The sequence below is a fragment of the Papio anubis genome, chromosome 14 (genome assembly GCF_008728515.1).
Source record: "Papio anubis isolate 15944 chromosome 14, Panubis1.0, whole genome shotgun sequence".
In the NCBI taxonomy this organism is placed as follows: domain Eukaryota; kingdom Metazoa; phylum Chordata; class Mammalia; order Primates; family Cercopithecidae; genus Papio; species Papio anubis.
The window spans coordinates 101286192-101300781 of record NC_044989.1 but is presented as its reverse complement, the minus strand read 5'-3'; the positions used below and the strand labels follow the sequence as shown (position 1 = coordinate 101300781).

Genomic DNA, 14590 nt, shown 5'->3' with positions numbered 1-14590 from the left:
AGTGAATTAATGAAGATAATTTTTAAATTCTCAGCTCTAATTTCTAACAGAGTGTGTTAGTCTGTTTTCACACTGCTGATAAAGACATACCCAAGACTAGGTAATTTATAAAGAAAAAGAGGTTTAATGGGCTTACAGTTCCACGTGGTGGAGGAGGTCTCACAATCGTGGCAGAAGGAAGGCATGTCTCCCACGGCAGCAGGTAAGAGAGAACGAGAGCCAAGTGAAAGGGGAAAGCCCTTATAAAACCATCAGCTCTCATGAGACTTATCACTACCACAAGAACAGTATGAGGGAAACTGCCCCCATGATTCAATTCTCTCCCAGCAGATCCCTCCCATAATTCCAAAACATGGGAATTATGGGAGCTACAATTCAAGATGAGATTTGGGTGGGGACACAGCCAAACCATATTATAAAGTAAATAGCATTAGATGGAAGGCACATACACAAAAACTCTCGAGTTCCCCAATTGTATTTGATTTGATTTTTGGGAGTCTGGTCTTATTTATTGGTTACTCAAAAGAATCCTATTTTTGGCTGGACTCAGAAGTTGAAGCTCACAGAGCGGACAGTGTTCATCTCTCGACAATCTGTTCCTGGAGTTTCTCTTTGGCCTCCTTCATTCTCTTGGCCAAAAGTTCAGCGTATTTTGCAGCCTCTTCCTCATTTTTCTTAGTACACTGTTTCTTCAGAGCAACATGCCAGCATTTGTGTTGCAAGACATATAGAGTAACAAGCAGCTGAATCTTGGGTGCTTTGGTCCCAGATTTTTTGCCTTCTTTAAGGGCTTTCTTAACAACGGATTGATGGACATCATCTTCTTTAGAGAGACTGAAAAGTTTGTGGATTCTGCTAACTCTTTTGGGTCCCAAGCGATGATGCTCAACAGTATCAGTCAGTCCAGGAATATCCTTCTGTCCTTTTTTTTTTTCACAATAACAAAGTTTAAAAGCTCAGATTGGCATCCACAGTGCAGCCACAAACAACTTCGTGCTTCTTGCCCCACTTCTCCTTGGTCTGTAACAGGAATACCCCTTGCTCAGTAGCACACAGACCCAGCCATGAGTCAAGACACCCTGCTTCATGGTAAAGCTTGTTTGTCGTTCCTGTCACTGATTCCCATCACAGAGCCTTTCCATTCTTCACCCAGAGCATCAGCAGCAACTTCTGTGGCTGCATGCTTCTCATAAAAAATACAAAGTTTGCATTCCTCGTCCACTTGAAGGAGCTTCTGGCAGCCGACAGCTAGAAAGGAGACATTCAGCCTCATCTTGAAGCGCTGATTGCCTCTGAGGTGCCTGGAAAAAGAGCCCTCAATAATTTTAAAGAGTGAGACCAAAACGTTTGAGAATTTCTGGTGTAGGTTATAAAATTGGACCCCTTTTTTGTGCTTTTTGAGGGATTCACATAAAAGCTGGGCCACGTGGGCTCTTTATTCTTTGGGATCAGCCGTAAGAACCCAAAAGGGGAAAAACAGGCACAAATGTTATCCATTATCATTATTATTATATGGACAGTAATCAGAAAAAGACTGAATACGCAACATAGTCAAGATTATTTGGAAAACCAAGCATTGCCCAAATATTCCATCTACAGTTTGCATCTTTGTATGTTACTGGAACACTTTGGTACAGTTGTCACTGGGAGATACAGCACTTAACTTTTAACAAAGGGTTTCTTAAACTAGGAGTCCAGGGATATTTCAGGGGTCACCAGTTTCACAGATTTGAGACACATCTATAAACTAAATGGAAAATGCCTTCAAACTATGTATAACTGACAAACCACAACTCTGCCTCGAAGATGAATTGTGACAGAAATACCCATAAATGTGGTCACTGTATCTCTGAATACAAATGTGCTGTGGCCCTGTGCTGTGTGAGGGGTGGCCAGCTTGCCCCAGGCCCTCTGACACTCTGGAGCTTGCTCCGTGGTCCCTGAAGCAAGTGAGAAAATGACCCTTGCATGTCCAGTGTGATTAATTAATTAGAAGAAACACAGTGTATTAGTCCGTCCTCACACTGCTATAAAGAAATTCCTGAGACTGGGTAATTTACAAACGAAAGAGGTTTAATTGACTCACAGTTCCACATGGCTGGGGAGGCCTCAGGAAACTTACAATCATGGCAGAAGGGGAAGCAAGGACCGTCTTCACATTTTGTCAGGAGAAAGAGAGAGTGAAAAGCCCAGGAAAAGCCCCCGTTTATACAACCATCAGATGTCATGAGAACTCCCTCACTATCATAAGAACAGCCTGGGGGAAACTGCCCCCATGATCCAATCACCTCCCACCAGGTCTCTCCCTCAACACCTGGGGATTACAATTCAAGGTGAGATTTGGGTGGGGACACAAAGCCTAACCATATCACACAGCAAGGAAGAATGTACTCAGAATGGGAAACCCGATGTGTGATATTGCCACTGGTGGAGTACAGAAGCAGCTCTGAGAACCCAGCTGTCTTGGAGACTTGTGAGATCTCCAAGGTCCTTTCCAGCTATGCAAGTCTAGACTAGTACATCTGCATTGGATAAAGAAAATGTGTTGTATACACCATGGAATACTACTCAGCCATAAAAAAAGAATGAAATCATGTTCTTTACAGCAACATGGATGCAGCTGGAGGCTGTTACTCCAAGTGAACTAATACAGGAACAGAAAACCAAATAGCACATGTTCTCATTTATAAGTCACTGGGGACTACAGAGGGAGGAGGGATGGAGAGGAGTGAAGGCTGAAAAATTAGCTACTGGGGACTATGCTCACTACCTGGGTGATGGGATCAATCATACCTCAAACCTCAGCATCATGCAATATACCCATATAACAATCCTGCGTGTCTACTCCCTTCATCTAAAATAAAAGTTGAAATATTTTTTTTAAAAAAGCTTCTCTAAAAAATAAAATAAAAATATCACCTCCTTGAAAAGGTCTGAAATCATATGCCAGTCCAGAGGCAGATGTTGGTGCTATGGACTGGATGCCGGTGTCTCTTCCAAATTCATAATCTTGAGGCTGGTGTCCTTATAAGAAGAGGAAGAGACCAGAGTGCGCTCTTTCTCTGCCATGTAGGACATAGGGAGAAGGCAGCCATCTGCAAGCCAGGAAGACAGGCTTCACCAGCAACCCAATCAGCCACCACTTTAATCTTGGACTTCCAGCCTCCAGAACTGTGAGAAATAAATTTATATTGTTTAAGCCACACAGTATATAGTATTTGTTATAGCATCCTGAGCAGACTAAGACAGATGACAATCTCCTTGGCCCCATTTTGGTTGAGGTAGTATTCAATCAATTAGGTGTTCATTTTGGACAAAACTTTGCAGCCTCTTGCTAGTGATTCCTAGTGGATTCTAGCTGGTTGTCTTACTAAGAATTTTATCAGAAAACCTATATAAGACTTGGCACAACTCTGCCCCACACACATGCAGCCTCAATTTAATGAAGGTCCACCTAATAAAGGAAGGGCTGGGAGTCAAGAGGCCTCAGATTAGGTTTCTGCTCTGCTACTAAATAGCTGCCTGGGCTAGAAGGTTCTTCCTCTCTTTGGGTTCCAGGGGCTGACCAAGGGCAGAGCAAAGGGAGCAGCCCTCAGCTGTAGGGAGTTGGGGCCACTGTCCATAAAGAATTTTAGAGTAATAATAAAACTGACTAAAAGTCCACTTTTAATTATCACTGTGCTTTGGCAATTCTAAACAAAGCCAGTGATACAATTTTCCTCCCTATGAAAACATCTTTTTTGGTTTAAGTTCTATACAATGGCTATAGTTCATGTAGATTTTTAATCTATTTGCATTAACCTTAACATATTCATATTACTTCTCCATTGTATTCGTTTTCCGTGTCTGCATAACACACTGCCACAAACTTAGTGGCTTAAAACAAACCCACCTGTTGCTTACAGGTCTATGAGTCAGAAGTCTAGTGCAGTGTGGCACAGTGGGCTTTCTGCTGTGGGACACAGTGCTGAGGTTATGTTGTCTGCCAGGCTGAGTCTTCACCTTGAGGTTCTGGGGGAAAATTAACTTCCCAGCTCATCCTCATTACTAGCAGAATTCAGATCCTTGCTGTCGTCTTAGTTCTGAAGTTTTCCTTCCTAGCTGGCTCCTGGCTGGGGCTGCGGTTGGCTCCTAAGACCACCCACATTCCTTGCCTCATGACCCCTCCATCCTCGAGCCAGTCACATGTGTCAAATAGTTCTCATGTTTCAGATCTCTGATTTCCCACGTATCTGATATCTGCACCAGATCGGGAAGGCTTGTGGGATTTGGCCAAGCCCACCTGGATAATCTTCCTAAAACATCAACTGATTTCGGACCTTAATTATCTTTGCAAAGTCCTTCAGAGCAGTCCCCATATTAATGTTTGATTCGATGATGGAGAAGATGCGTGTAGACCAGGAGCTGGAAATCTTGGGGACCATCTTAGAATTCTGCCTGCCGCAATTCTTCATAGATGTTGTACACTACATGTAAGTTAATTTAGACAACTTGCAATTATACAGTTGGCCCTGGATTAGCATGGACTCGCTACATCTGTTTCTTAGGAGAGTAAGTTTGCTTTGCATTCCTTTTGAGAAAGTTCACTTTGAGTTCGTGTCTCGTTTTCTGTGGAACTACATATTCCTGCATTTAAGTAGTAGGTTTGAAATGAACACTGATGATAGAGTGACTGTAAAGATAAAGAAACAGAATTTGAGTTACTGCAATTGTGCCTTTCTGTGGAATCACTTGGAGTTTTGACTTACATTTAAAATTTAAACTTTGCACGTAATAGAGATAGTGTACTTTCTGTGAAACAGAAAAGCAACCTGAAAGTACACTATCTCTGTTATGTGTGAATTCTTCATATGTGAAATACATTATTACATTTGAAAAATATTTGAAAATGTGAATATTTAAAATTGACATACATTTTTTCTATTCATCTTGCTTTTTGTTCAATTGCTGTTCAACTCTAATATTGTTCACGGCCATGAAAGACCAGTTTTGTTTTGTTTTTGTTTTTGTTTTTGTTTTGTTTTGTTTTGTTTGAGACAGAGTTTTACTCTTTTTTCCCAGGCTGGAGTACAATGGCGGGATCTTGGCTCACTGCAACCTCTGCCTCCTGGTTCAAGCAATTTTCCTGTCTCAGCCTCCTGAGTAGCTGGGATTACAGGCATGCACTACCACACCCAGCTAATTTTCGTATTTTTAATAGAGATGGAACTTTCACTGGGTTGGCCAGACTGGTCTAGAACTCCTGACCTCAGGTGATCCACCCGCCTTGGCTTCCCAAAGTACTGGGATTACAGGCATGAGCCACCATGCCCGGCTGAAAGACCAGTTTTTAGGTACATAGTTTTCCTCATTATATTAAAAAAATTAATGTAATTAAAAAGCATGAATCCATTGCATCTTTCCTTTGTTGTAGTGGGTATTTATTTTATATTTTAAGTTTTACTCTCATGATTATATACACAAAGTTCAAGGAAAGGGAACTTTGACTGCATTAGTCTGGCCATTATTATTAGTCATTGCATTTCTGATATGGTTTGGCTCTGTGTCCCTACCCAGATCTCATCTTGAATTGTACTCCCATAGCTCCCATGTATTGTGTGAGGGACCAGGTGGAGATAATTGAATCATGGGGGTGGTTTCCCCCATACTGTTCTCATAGTAGTGAATAAGTCTCATGAGATCTGGTGGTTTGATAAGGGGAAACCCATTTCACTTGGCTCTCATTCTCTCTCTTGCCACTGCCATATGAGATGTGCCTTTCATTTTCCGCCATGATTGTGAGGCTTCCCCAGCCACGTGGAACTGTAAGTCCAATAAATCTTTCTTTCGTAAATTGCCTAGTCTCAGGTATGTCTTTATCAGCAGTGTGAAAATGGACGAATACAATGATTATTACTAAAAACGTTTTGTTGTAAATGGGGCATGTGTGATAAAAAGGAACCCTCTCTGAGTGTCAAGTACATTGGGCACCCACTGCAGACGCTTAGACATGCCTCACGGATGTCGGCAGAGGCAAATGCTGCCTGGCTGCCGCTGTCTTCAGGGGACTGTGGTGAGTGCCTTGCAGACATTGTCTCATCTAATCCTCACAAAAACATCATTTTAGAGATGAGAAAACAGCCCAGAGAGCCATTCACTTGCAAGTGGAGAAGCTGAGACTTGAACCCACGCTAAGACCGTTCACCACATCACTCACTGGCATCTCTCAGAAAGGCCTTGGTTTGTTGAAAGTGACGTGTTTTGATCCTGCCTGCCCAGAGCGGTCAATGGTAAGATTCCTGGATGCAACTTCTCTGCTGAAGAGAACATTATCGGCTCCTGAGCTCAGACTGAGATACGCACGCTGACTCTCCCCATGGACTCCCCTTGGATGTCTTCCTCCAGCCTCATCGGTACCCCTGCAAAGGCAAGACTTGCTTGGGAGGTTTTTGAATGTGCCTGCCTGCACGTTAGTATCAGAGTTCTTTCAGAGCCGGGACTCTGTGGGGTTAAAATGTATAACCCAGCAACTCCCAGGGTCCTTGGTACATAATACGGGCTTGAGAAATGTTTGTGGAACTTACCTGACTGGCTGAGTAAAAATTACAGGCTTAAGTGAGTGTTTGAGAATTCTGTGGGAATTTTGCTTAATAACATGACTCTCATCTCCCATGAATGATGATCGATTCCTTCCTCTGGCAGGAAGTAGTGGTTGGTTTCCGCAGCCAGAGAAATTTTTTTTCCCCCTGTAACCCGTGGGTGGATTAAAATGGAAGGAGCGAGCCAAGCTGAGCCAGGAAGGACAGCCAAGGTCAGCAGGGCTGACGGATCCCCACACACTGTCAGTAAGAGGAGAGGCTGCAGTCACAAAACCATCCACAACTATTCCGGTTCTTTCCTCCTTCTGGTTCATGGTAAAATTTTAATTTCTGCACCCACTGAAATTAGCCCTGGCCACATGACTTGCTGTGGCCCTGAAATGTGAGCTCTGGGGGCTTGTGTGCAATTTGCCACATTGCCTTCTTCTCATGCCACAGAGATCAGGGACTTGGGTGTGGAGAAATCTTCATCAACCCGGGTCCTTAAATGTTTGTAGAAATCCCCTGCCAACCCATGTTAGACATGTCGGACCAGCAAGAAATAAGCTTGAAGCCATCCTCACATGATTGACAAGCATTCTGGATAGAAATATAGTTACAATTAAGCATTAATCAGGATGCACTATTTTTTTTTTCTGAGATAGGGTCTTGCTCTATTGCCCAGGCTGGAGTGCAGTGGCATAATCATGACTCATTGCAGCCTCAACCTCCTGGGTTCATGTGATCCTGCCACCTCAGCCTCCCGAGAAACTAGGACCACAGGCAAATGCCACCACACTTGGCTAGTTTTTAAAATTATCTTTTGTAGAGACAGGGTCTCACTATGTTGCCCAAGCTGGCCTCAAACTCCTGGACTAAAGTGATCCACCCTCCTCGGCCTCCCAACATGCTGGGATTACAGGTGTGAGCCACTGCACCCAGTATCAGGCTGCCCTTTGAACCACTTCCTTATAAGGGAAAGTCACGCAGCACTGCACAGCAACCACTCTCGCATCCCCATTGTTCCTATAGATAGGATCTCTGGTGTTAGAGTCACAGGCTTTTGTTTAAGAATTCCTGAAGATGTTTTCCAGATCCCAAATTTCAGTGGAACAACTGACAACAACCAGTTTGAAGACCCCCACAGAGAAGCAAAATCATAATGAGAATACAGCTTCTGCCTCTCCCTGTCCCATGACTTCACCTTGCACTTTTCTACCAATCAACTCTCTCCACACTTCAGCCCACTCTGAAACCCTTAAAAACACTAACTCCTCAGGGACACAGATTTGAGGGTTTCTCTCATCTCCTCATTCATTAGCCCTATGACTAAACCTCTTTCTCTGCTGTGACCCAATGTCTTGGCGTATTAACTTGCTGCACACATCAAGCAATGGACCTATGACAGTTACAAACTTACTGTATGGGGTCACTAAGATTTGGGGGATGCTTGTTATTGCAGCAGCACCTAGCCTGTCCTGACTAGCTCAGAGGACCTGAGGCAGACATGAGGAGGACATCAAGAAACTGAAGAGTTAAGGAAAAGAGAAACAGGAAATGTGGATTAGGGGGTCAGTGTGGACCCTGGAGCTGGGGCAGTTGCCTGTGACTGGGCTGTCCACACTCTGTGCAACAGGCTGGCTTCCTCTGAGGCTCCAGGAGGGGGAGGTAAGCACAGGCCATGGAGTGATGCCATCCATGTGCGAAGGATGATTTTGTAGCATGTGCTGACTGTGGGTCACCACTGACTGGGGAAGAGGTGGAGGAAAAGGGTTGGAGAGAATGTGTGTCATGCACCGAGTAGTGTGATCCCAGAACGTTCTAATGCTCCTCAAGAATAAATGAGTCGGGCATCAACAAAGGAGGCCAACCTCAGACTTCCTGTGTGGGGAGCAGTGCTGAGCTGGCAGTGAGTTATCCGTTTATTCCTTGTGCACGGTGGCTAATATACTTACTCTGTAGCCACTCCTACAATAGAAGACCTCCTCTAGGACATTGGTTGTTCGTTACTCATACATTCATTCTGCAAATATTTGAGCTCCTAGGCACTGAGCCTACCACAGTGAGTAGACAGGTTTCATGGACTTTATGGTCTGCATATGGCCAAATAATTAACAGCAATTTTCAATATGGATTGTTAAGTACTCTGACAGAGGTAAGTATAGGTTGTCTGGGAGAAGAGCGTAGAAACTAGTCTAGAGGTCTACAAAGAATGAGGCTGTGAGTAACTGAATTGGAAGTTAAGTACATGCTTCTGCGTAGCAAAACCCCCCACAATTGCAGGTAAATAAATGCCACCCTTCCCAGCAAGGGCCAGGGAGTGCAGGAAAATATCAAGTTGCCTGAGGATCTGAGTGCAATAGAAAAAGTTCTGAAAGTCAAAGGTCTTGCAATAGAACATTCATGAGGTGAAGCCTTATGATTCATCATCTTGGGTTCACTCAGTGTCAAACCAAAGAAGAAAACCAAAAAAAAAAAAAAAAAAAAAAAACTGAAGGAACTCAGGTGTCTGGAATGAATTAACTCTTTTTTTCCTCCCTTTTTTTTTTCTTTTCTTCTTCTTTTTTTTATTACATGATGAAGGCTGCCAGAAACTCAAGGGATTTGAGGATAATAGACAATTAGAATTTCACAATGATAATGGGACTGTGCCCATCTCTAGTTAACTCTTCCCACTCCACAGAGTCCCAGCACATCATTCTTCTCCCACCCCCTCCACTGGCCAAATCTCATCCTTTAAGACTCAGTTTAAAAACCACCTCCTGGAATTAATTATGCGAAGCCGACTCTGAACAGTGGTCACCTGTCCGGAATGGAAGTGCGGAGGGGAATGAGGGAACTATTCACTTTTTAGTTTTATCAATTTTTACAAGTGTGTATCATTTTGTTAAAATAAAGCCAAAATTAAGCTTATGAGGAAAAACAAAATTCCACTTCCTCCACAGACCCTTCTCTGCTTCTCTGTCGTACAGTGGCCCCATGCTCGTCTCATTGCCGTCTACCATTTACTGGTTTTTCACAACTAAGTCCTTTCCTCTACTTTGGACTCAGCCCCAGCTAGAACCACCTGCAGAATGCACACAGCATTGCTCGTATACAGGCCACTAAATGAATGGTTGGCGAAGGAATAAAAGCCTGTAACGTTGGCCCCTCAGCTTACGGAAGTTGTGGGGAGTTTTTTGTGCTAGAAAGTCGTGCCTTTCACTGAGCCCCCAGCTTTAAGCAGTTTCATAAGTAGATGTTAACAACTGTGTTCCAGTCCCGGCTGGTTCTCACACACCCCAGCCAGGAAGAGCCTGGCCAGATGATCTCTCCAGGAAACGTGGAATGATAGTACCCGGGGAGCTGCTGGGAGCTGGGGAACCTGCAACTCTTCCTCCTGTGAGGAAACAGGACCGTAAGTCAGCGTCCTGTGTCTACAGCGCCTGCCCCATCTGCGCTCACCTGGGAAAGCGGCTCCCCTCCCTCCCCTCCCTCCCCTCCCTGGGCGCTGGGCATTTTTCCCACGTGGATCCACTAGATGGCCTGCAACGAACACAGTGACTGTGAGGAGGCCTGTGTTGGAAAAGGAAATACTTCCTTGCTTATCTATTTGTTTGTTTGCTTTGTCACTCACCATTTGTCCTCATAAATCCTTTCAAGTAAAACTGATATTAAAAACCAATAACTTGCACATTCAAGAGCAGGAAAAGGGCTACGGCAGAGTTGAATCTGTGGGTCTTCAGGCAGAGATTTCTGATTGTTGGCAAAATAATCAGAAATTGTTTTGTCGAATTGATTTCTGAGTGTTAGCATTTTGTTCATTACAACATAACTCTGCATAGAAAGAAATGAATAATTAAATAATTCTAAGGGCTTAATAAGTATCTTTTAAACTGCTTCAAATAAAGAGAAATGACAAGACCTAGTACTGGTAAGTGTGAGATAGAGCAGGCTCATTTGCACATCACTGGTGCCCTACACATCATAGTGGTTTTTGCAAACAATGTGGCCTTTGCTGTAAGAGCAGTGAGACGGCTGGGCGTGGTGGCTCACGCCTGTAATCCCAACACTTTGGGAGGCTGAGGCAGGCGGATCACTTGAGCTCAGGAGTTAGAGACCAGCCTGGCCAACATGGCAAAACCCCATCTCTACAAAAAATTTTAGGAATTAGCCAACTGTGGTGGTGTGCACCTGTAGTCAGGAGGCTGAGGTGGGAGGATCGCTTGAGCCTGGGAGGTGGAGGTTGCAGTGAGCTGAGATCATGCCACTGCACTCCAGCCTGGGCAACAGAGCCAGACTCTGTCTCAAAAAAAAAAAAGAAAAAGAAAAAGAAAAAGCCATGAGATAACTCATACTCTTTAACCAGGAAGCTTTGAGGAAATATGTAAAAGTTAGAGAAAAACAATTGGTATTGAAATGTCCAGGTTGCTGCTATTCTATTTGTAGTAACAAAAACTTGGAAATAATTTGCAGAACAACAATAGGGGAATGACTTAGTCAACTGCAGTATATCAATATAATAGGTGAAATTTAAAAGAGTGGTAAGTGTGAGCTCTGCCTGTACCTGTGCATGTAAAGCCATGTTTTTTTTTTTTTTTTTAAAGGTCCAGTCTTATTCTTTATTTAAAGCACAGGCCTGGCATGGCGGCTCATGCCTGTAATTCCAGCACTTTTGGAGGCCGAGGTGGGCAGATCACTTGAGCCTCAGGAGTTTGAGAGACCAGCCTGGGCAACATGGCGAAACCTCCATCTCTAAGAAAAAAATTTACAGCACAGTTCAAAGTCATTAAATCATTAAATCCAGTACAAAAGAAATGGCTCCCATTTCCTGGACTGGCATCAGACATCCTACCAGCTGCAATGACATCATTTTTATCTATCGTCTGCTTTTCCTTTTCGGGGGGCGGGGGAGGGTGGGGACTTATAAATGGGTCAAAGAGACTTCAACCTCAAAACCAAGGAGAAATCCCTGCTTGCAGAGAAACACAGGAAATGACTCTTTCTCTGTGAAAGGCAGTCAGGAACTCTGCTCCAGTGGTGAAGGCCACTGATGGTGTGGGAGAGCGATCAGGAAGAGAATCTTCCTGGAGGTGGTACACAGTCAGCAGGAGCCCAGGAAATCACACTCCTGGGATGGCTGCTGTCACCACCATCACCCTCTCTTCTGTCTCCCCTCCGTGCCATCAGATTGAGTGAGGAACAAGGGAAAGTAACTACATGTAGAAAACGGAAGTGAACAGGAATGTGGGTGGTGTGAACATGAAAGAAGAAACTAAAAACGATCAAAAGTTTCTCAGCACTGCTTTCCTGCACTGTGGTGGAACTCTCTGATCCATCTCTTCATGTGTCTAACTTCCAGAGAGGGGGCTAACAGCACAGACACGGGACTGAAGGCCCATGTTCGCTCAGAGATCTAAACGGGCCCCTTTGAGATGGTGGTGAGATGGCTCAACTGAAGTTGGCTCAGAGATCTAAACGGTGGGTCCTTCTGAGTCGGTGACTGCAACCAAGGTGTCTGTGATGTCCTTGGTTACTCCACCTCCTGACCGGGGATCTAGTTTACCATTGCTGAAAACGATGTCTATGTGCGAACTAATGTTTTTGCCTCCATACACAGTAGTGATCCAGGGGGGCCTTGGTCTCACATCCCACTGTTTAAAACAGTTATCAGAAAACTCCTTCAGGTTCCACGAGTGAAGTTCAAACAGGTCATCAATACAAAAAGGGATGACTATTTCTGTGCAGGCCTGATAACTCCAACCCAGGAATCCCAGACTGCTAGTTCTTGCCTCTAAACTATTCAGGCATGTCACCTGACCTAAGTAATATGCACTCACAGCTGGGAAAATATTCTGCAGCAGCAACGAATCCGATATATTGGGTGTTTTCAAATAGTGGCACATGACCTCGATAGACCAAGCAGGCAAATGCTATAAAAAGTTAGGTGCATGAGGATAGCTCACCACTGCACGTCACCCAGGTTTCAGAGATCCAGTCTTTCAAAGGTCTTGCGTCAGGAAACCATTGCAAACTACCACCCATATTTGAGAGTCGATTAACGGCATCCCAGGACCTGCGGAGGTTCTCTGAACAATATAGAACACCTTTCCTAAAATCTGTAGCTACGATCTTCATAAATACACCAGAAGGTATCAAATCCTTAAACTGCCAGATAAGGGCAGAAATTGCAAGAGCTCCAACTAGGGTATTTCGTGCTGAACTAGGCTGCAAGCATGCCACCACAGGGGCCCTAGAGGGCCATGACAGGGCGATTTTCAGCTCCTAGGATTGTTCTTTTCAAGTGTTTGATTAGCTCTGCAAAATCAGCCAGAGCTTTTTCTGATGGCAGGAGATCCTAGTGTCCAGAATCCTGGAACGGGTCATCACAGGGCAGGGACTCTCCACAGTATCACTGTTCCGCATATACCAACATAGCTTTCAGTTCCTCAGCCCCATCCCACATGAACCACGTATTATTGCAGAACCAGCTGATGTCCCCATCATCTTTCTTCCAGTATTTATCAGCTATTAGATACTGCTGTTAAAAAGTTTTCACAGTATTAAATCCAAAATGGTCAACCTTCTGAGGGAAGTGGAGAACCAAGCCGTTCTTGGCAACGGCCAGGTGGGATGTGGGGTTGGCTGGTGAGTGCAGGCTGCCGAGAGCCCTTAAGGCCAGCTGGAGGGCTGTGGTGGTCCAGGGCACCAGGAAAGCCAGGAGCAGGAGCAGGAGGGCTTGGTGGCCCATGGCTAGGCTAGTGGCTGCCGTGCATGGCTAAAGCCATATTAAGTGAATGTTTTCTCTATTTAAAAAGAAATTTTCTAGTTTTGAGGCTGAGTTTAAGAACAGGTTGTTTTTCTCTGAGTAAGCCCTTAGACAACAAAATATCACCAGATAAGAGTTAAACAAAAGTAAACTCAACAGCTGCCTTCCACCTAGAGCCAGGGAGGGAGTGGACAGCCTCCAGACCGGGGAGAATATAGGGCAGATTTATGGAAAAGGGAGCTGGGAAATGTCTTCGATGGCTTGAGCTGTTATAACAAAATACCATAGACTGTATGGCTTTAACAATGGAAATTTATTTCTCATAGTTCTAGTGGCCGGAAGTCCAAGATCAAGGTTCTGGCTGATGTGGTTCCTCGAGAGGGACTGCTTCCTGGCTTGCAGATGGCCACCATCTTGCTGTGTCCCTACATGCAGAGGATGGGGGATCTGATGTCTCTTCTCTTCTTATAAGAACACGAATTCCATCCTCACGACCTCATCTAAACCTAATTACCTCCCAAAGGCCCCACCTCCTAATACTATCCCATTGGGAATTAGGGTTTCAACATATACATTTGAGGGGGATACAAACATTTAGTCCATAGCAAGGGAGAATTCCACCAGCAGATGTTGGGCAGTGCACAAAAATAGTCCAGGCCAGACCGGACATGGTGACTCATGCCTGTAATCCGAACACTTTGGGAGGCCGAGGCTGGTGGATCACCTGAGGTCAGGAGTTCGAGACCATCCTGCCCAAAATGGTGAAACCCCATCTCTACTAAAAATACAAAAAAATTAGCTGCGAGTGGTGGCAGGCACCCGTAATTCCAGCTACTCTGGAGGCTGAGGCAGGAGAATCGCTTGAACCCAGGAGGCAGAGGTTGCAGTAAGCCGAGATTGTGCCATCATACTCCAGCCTGGGCAACAAGAGCAAAATTCCATCTAGGAAAAAAACAAACAAACAAAAAAAGTAGTCCAGGTTGGGGAGGCTCAAGATCTGCTTCCTCTGTGACTTTACCTGGGAGCAGTCATAGCTGTGATGAGGAGAGGCTGGGCACTTGGGGCTGGTCCACACATGCACACATAAACCACAGTCAGATTGCATCACTAACAGCCATTCACACGCCTTTAATTCAGACCTAGCATTTGAAACTAAAAATCAAACTACTGCACTATTACATGTTGCACCATCTTATATACAAGGAGACTTCAAAAAGCTCATGGAAAACTGCAATTAACAGCTTAAAATTAAAAATATAAACTTTCTCAATATAGACTCCATCAA

The 14590-nt window shown here is 44.4% G+C and overlaps 2 pseudogenes; both read right to left on the bottom strand.

The window, feature by feature from the left end:
* Positions 1-530: 530 nt before the first annotated feature.
* On the bottom strand, positions 531-2625 carry LOC110741102 (annotated as a pseudogene).
* An 8836-nt stretch (positions 2626-11461) lies between these two features.
* LOC101002642 lies at positions 11462-14057 on the bottom strand (annotated as a pseudogene).
* Positions 14058-14590: the final 533 nt, after the last annotated feature.